This window comes from Carcharhinus amblyrhynchos, chromosome 11 (assembly GCF_965287045.1).
Source record: "Carcharhinus amblyrhynchos chromosome 11, sCarAmb.v2.hapA, whole genome shotgun sequence".
Lineage (NCBI taxonomy): Eukaryota > Metazoa > Chordata > Chondrichthyes > Carcharhiniformes > Carcharhinidae > Carcharhinus > Carcharhinus amblyrhynchos.
Genome location: NC_137334.1, coordinates 52863815 through 52870099, shown reverse-complemented (window position 1 = coordinate 52870099; position 6285 = coordinate 52863815). Strand labels below are relative to the sequence as shown.

General features: G+C 41.4%; 1 pseudogene; it reads right to left on the bottom strand.

Annotated features, from left to right (window-relative positions):
• Nucleotides 1–2887: 2887 nt before the first annotated feature.
• On the bottom strand, nt 2888–5896 carry LOC145350205 (signal recognition particle subunit SRP54 pseudogene; annotated as a pseudogene).
• Nucleotides 5897–6285: the final 389 nt, after the last annotated feature.

Sequence of the window (6285 nt, the reverse complement as noted above, 5' to 3'; positions counted from 1 at the left end):
CAATGAAACTTTTGTTGATTGTTGTTAAAAACTCATCTGGTTCATTAATGTCCTTCAGGGAAGGGAATCTGCCATCCTTACCTGGTTTGACCTACATGTAACTCCAGAGCAACAACAAAGTGATTGACTCTGAACTGACCTCCAACAACATCTAGTGATGGGCAATAAATGCTGGTCATCCAGTGATGCCCATGTCCCATGAATAAATAACTCTGGGGGAACTCTGCATTCCTACATTTCCTGTTCCTCTTAACAATCTGTTCCATAATAAGATATTTAAAATCCAGTAACTTTTACCACACAGTTCCTTTTGAGGTCACCCTGCAGTTTGTTTTTTTACAAATCCGGCTTCCTTCAGACTGCTTTGCTGGGTGTTAACTAGTTATTCCTGCAGTTGGTGGAAACTAAAGCAGTTCTCTTCGTGTTTTTCAGTATCCCCAGAAATACGTCTTTTCCCTTTGATCTCTCCCTTTTCTTACCTAATTTTTTTTGAACTGCCTTCTCCCACATTTAATTAACTCTTGATTTTAGCTTTTGAAAGTAAAATCACTTTATCCACCTTCCCTATGACACCTTTCTTTCAAACCTTGTATATCTTGGCTGAAATTCTCTGACCTCGCCCATAGCGAGAGTCGAATGAGTTGTAGAAGAGCCATAAGGCTCCCAGACTGCCTGAATCTAGGGACTCAGAGACTTGTAATAGGGAAATGGGGTAGCTGTACCAATATAAATACATGGGGTAAACTAGAATAACTTGAAATATTGGATAAAGACTTGGGGAAGGTGCAAGACAAAGGTTAACATGGGATGTATAAAGTACTGCCTGCATGTTAGAATGTAACCCGTGATAACAATGGATTTGTAATGTGACCAATGGTATCAAGCTGCAAGAGTCAGCTGACTCAGTAAACCATGTAACCAATGACAGAATGGTGTGATGATCAGCTGACCAGGTGACTCAGTATAAACTAAAAGTCAGTGGGAATTGTGGTGAGCTTGGAATGGTCCAGGGTGAGGCCTCAAGTGTGCAATAATGATGTTTCTTTATAAGTTTTGTTATGTTTTTATTACCTATGTTTGAAAAGTTCTTTCAGAAAGAATGTTACACATTGATATAAGAAACACATGACCGTACCTATGAATCAATCTAGTGTTGGACAGAGCTGTGTGCATGTGCAAGCATAGCGACATCTCCAAGCTTGACCCCTTTACTGCATATATGTACATGGTTCATAATATCATAGAATCCCTATAGTGCAGAAGGAGGCCATTTGGCCCATCAAATCTGCACTGATCACAATCCCACCCAGGCTGTATTCCTGTAAGTCCTACTAATTTCCTGACATTAGGGTCAATTTAGCATGGGCAATCAACCTAACGTGCACATCTTTGGACAGTGGGAGGAAATCAGAGAACCTGGAAGAAACCCACTCAGACACGAGGATAATGTGCAAACTCCACACAGGCAGTGACCCGAGGCTTGAATTGAACCTAGGTCCCTGGCGCTGTGAGGCGGCAGTTCTAACTACTATGCCACCGTGCTGCACCGAGCAGATATTCAACAAAGATGAGAGAAAGAGGCTGATCCATCAATCCAAGCAGGGGTGGATGGAAGTGAGCAGCAGAAGTGTCATCATTCAAATTCTGGGAACAGCATTTGACTGACCCTGCAAGGAGGGGGGGAGGTGGGAGGGAATGGAGATTTCGCAATTTTGTGTTTTATCTCTATGTAGCAGCAGAGTGAGACAAAGAACAGTGTGAGTTTTGCAGTGACAGACAACTTGGCCACGCTGGGAATGTGCTCCCATCAGGTCCAATGTCTCTCGGATGATATGGGAAAGCAGCCCTGAGGCATCACTGTCGATCAGGTAGTACTGTTAAGGACCAGGCTAGGAACTCCAAAGTTTTTTATGAAGTTAGCCTAGGCCCTAAGTTTATCATTTGATTGTCGCATGGGTGAGCGTAAGGTGTTTCAATCCAGGTAGGATTCAAGTGACCCACTAGGAAGCTCTGATTGAACAAAGTTTATTTAAGAACACAGATAGAATATAACAAAAAAAATTAGCATAACTTTTAGTAATTACAAGATTTAAACATGACACAGTACAACTCCTAACAGCTAGTTACCTCTGTTATTCCAAATTAAAAACCATCCCACAGACATACACTCTTCTTTAGACTTGGCACTGAAACAAGTATGCTGACATGATGCTGGATTTACAGCTTTTCAATACCTGTGTGAATTGGGCTCTTCCCAGTCCTGGAACTTTCAAAAAGCCTTTGGAGAGATAGAGAGAGACAGAAAGACACTGTTTTCTTCCACCAGCAATAGAGAAATGAAAGTGATCTTTTCTCTGAAGCATAGCTGTCATTAACCACATGACATGACCTGAATATCAATCTCAAACTAGCTCCACCCTGTAATCCTGAGGGACACTAAAAGCAAAGGACCCTGCATTAGTCCAGATTAAAGATAAACACTACCTCATTTATACTGCCTCAGCAGTGATAAACAACTCTGGTTACAGGCAACACCAATAAAAAGCCAGGGCCTACTTGGAACATCCCGCAGAGAAACCTGGTTAAAATATATTTCTTAAAGGTACAGCTTCATCACAGTACACAGAGCATTCTGATCACTCAGTCACACACACTCCATACTCCTTATTTCCAAGTTGATGAGATTTGGGAATTTAAACATTGAACAATCAGGAGGAGAATCCAATTCATTCAAACAGCACTTTTCAGAAAAATATTTCTCCAGTTTACAATCTGGACATGAAGCCTGAACCCTGAACAGAAAAAAAAAAATCCAAATCTCACATTGTTGGCCTTGTTCATAGAGTGAGAATGTCCTCAAGTATTAACTTCAGGAATAGGACAACATCTAAACTGGGAAGAGGGTGGGGATCACAGAATGAGAACGACAGCTGGTGGGCACACAGATAAACCAGTCCACCATTTTCACTGTCTGCTGGAGGAGTTTGAACATCTCAGATGAGCTGACATGATATTTGGGAATGCCACCACACTTGGGAAGAGCTTTGACCCCTCCCAGTTTTAATCACTATTTGAACAAACCCTGGGTGATTCTGACTGTAACACCCAATTCTTGAGCCACTCATTGGATTCTTCCTGGCTGTCGACACTTTAACCCCATCTTTACTGTCCAGTTCTTGGTCATTCAAACTGTCCATTCTGGTCAGTAGCTTCGCTATTGGTTCTCCTTCATTTTCTTTGCCCTCGAAATCAGTTCCAAAAACAGGGATGATACTCATTATCTGACTGGTAGGCCCCATCTCCATCATGTTTTAAGCAGTTTATATAGATCTCAGGAATGTGAATAGTTTAAATGTAAGTTGGTCCATTCAATCTTTATTGTCATGCAACCTCTGCCCCTTCACTGGGTCCATTAACCCTTTAATATCATCCATACCAATAAGTTTGTGAATAAAGAGCTGTGATTTGAATGGTTCAGAATCATCGATGTGTTCTCCAGTACCGATAGAAATGATTGGCCTTTGGGAGACAGCTGGGATACTGAAAGCAGCTTCTCCAACTCGGTTACAATGACTGGTGCTGCATCCATTTTATCTTTGGACATTTTCACTTGTGTTTTCACAGGCCTGACCTTTTGATACAACCATGACCTGAACAATATTGTTTGGGTAGACGAAATTGGAAACTTGGATCATTTCTTCAAATAAAGAGTCTTTTTGTTTGTATCAACTACCGATATTGACAATTATTATCTGAAAGTTTAAACTTCTCTACATCTTCCATAGTGATGATCACCAACTCCGTTTCAGTGTGCCCTCCACAGGAAGGAATTCTTGGTTTGGTTATTATTTTGCTTCATTTGATTGAATGTTCCTACACAGATTAAACAAGCTTCCTAGCCTGAGAACATCACTAACTGCAAGTTCCCCTTCAAGTCACCCTTATTTATTTATTTATTATTGTCACAAGTAGGCTTACATTAATGCTGCAATGAAGTTACTGTGAAAATCCTTTAGTTGCCACACTCTGAAGCCTGTTCAGGTACACTGAGGGAGAATTTAGTAAGGCCAATGCATCTAACCAGCATGTCTTTTGGATGGTGGGGGAAAACCGGAGCATCCAGAGGAAAACGTGCAGACTCCACACAAACAGTGACCCAATCAGGGAACTGTTCTTTGAGTTAATAAGCACCTAAATGGCTGTCTAAGACTACAAAGACTTCATTAAGACTGACTAAACAGAGTGCAACCACCCTACAATAGTAAGAATATTCTATAGACCTGAACTTGCTGACCTCTTGGTCAAAGTGGATATGTAATGTTTTGAGCTCATTGGGGAGGGGTGTATTGGTACCCACGATTTTACTTGCCTTCATTTTGTAGCTCGTTAGTTTAGTGAGAACATATTTGGAGTACTCTCTGCAATTTTGATCTCCTTACTTAAGAAGTGAAATAATTGCTTTCTAAGCAGTTCAGAGAATGATCACCTTGACTGATTCCTGGGATGAAGGGGTTAACTTATAGGAAAGGATGCACAGTTTAGCTTTACGTTCATTGGAATTTGGAAAAATAAGATGTGATCTTATTGAAATCTATAAGAATGTGAAGGGGCATGACATTATGAATGCTGGGAAGATGTTTCCACTCCTGACAAGACAAGAACTAAGAATCATAGTTTAAAAATAAGAGGTCTCCCATTTAAGACAGAAAGGAAGAGAATTTTCTTTTCTGAGGGTCATTAGTCTGTGGAATTCTTTGGAGTGTCGTAGAGGGTGGTTGTTTGAATATATTCAGTTCTGAGTTAGAAGATTTGTGATGGGCAAAGGAGTCAAGAGTTTTGAGGGACAACGAGGAAAGTGGAGTTGAGACCACATTCAGATCAGCCATCATTATACCGAATTCTGAAATAGGCTTGAGGGGGGCTTGAATAGCTTACTCCTCTTCCTAATTTGTACCTTTGTACGAATGTATGTGGCACCAATGTTATGAACAGACTGTTGCCGTGGAGAGGGATGGAGCCGATAGCTGGAAACAAAGTTGGGTGTGAGAACTGAAAAAAATAGTTCTAGTCTTCCCAATAGTTAACTGGAGGAAATTTTGGTACTGGATGTTTTTGATAAGCATTGTGAAAATTTAGCAACAGTGCAGGATTCAAGAGAGGGAGCAATGAGGTAGAGGTGGGTCAATGAAATGTGGGCAACACCTAATAAATAGTAATTTCCCCAAACTCTTTGTTTCCCTTTGTTCAGCCTATGAAGTTTAAATGAAGGTGCTGTCTGTATTTCCAGGTGAATATACAGGCGTCCATGGCTCTCTTCCTCAGAAGTTTTCTGATATTCTGATTCACATTTATCTCTTAACCAACATCACGACACACCACATTCACCAGGAATCTCTGGCCTCCCTGCTATGTTTTTATTAGCGGCAGGAGACACCATGCCTTTAGCTTGCAGCAGAATCATAGAATCCCTACAGTGCACAAAAAGGCCATTCAGCCCAACAAGTCTGCACCAACCATAATCCCACCCAGGCATTTTCCCCGTAACCACATGTATTTACCCTTCTAATTTTTTGATACTAAGGGGCAATTTAGCACAGCCACTCCACCTAATTTGCCCATCTTTGGATTCTGGGAGGAAACCGGAGCATCCGAAGGAAACCCAGACAGACAGGGGGAGAATGTGCAAACTCCACACAAACAGTCACCTGAGGCCTGAGTTGAACTTGAGTCCCTTACGCTGTGAGCTATCGTGCCGCCCCGATCTTCTGGTCCTGCCACTGTCAATGGACATTCCCATTGGATCCACCTCATGCCACCAGGGAACACACGGCAGGGGTGCACCATTGGTGGGACCATAAGATGCCGCCAGCATGAAGAGCTGGACGATCGCTCCCATTAGCTCGTTGCTGTTAGTGGGATCTTGTTATGCCGAAATTGGCTGTTGTATGCCTTGCTTTACAACAGAGGTTACACTTTAACGTGTTTCATTGGCTGGAAGGCACTTTGTGACATCCTGATGTTGTTAAGCCAGCTATATAAACAGAAATCTTGCCTTCTATTTTACTACATTTCTTCTGATATGGTACACCTGATCCTTTCCAACAAACTACCTTTGAGGCATAATATTGAATGCCTTCTGAAAACCCATACACATTATATCTGCCGCATTCTCTTTATGTATGCAATCAACCACCTCTTCAAAAAACTCAAAAACAATTTCCTTTAACAAATCTGTGTTGGCTGCCCTTGTTTAACCCATGGATTTATAAATGCTCACATTTTTAT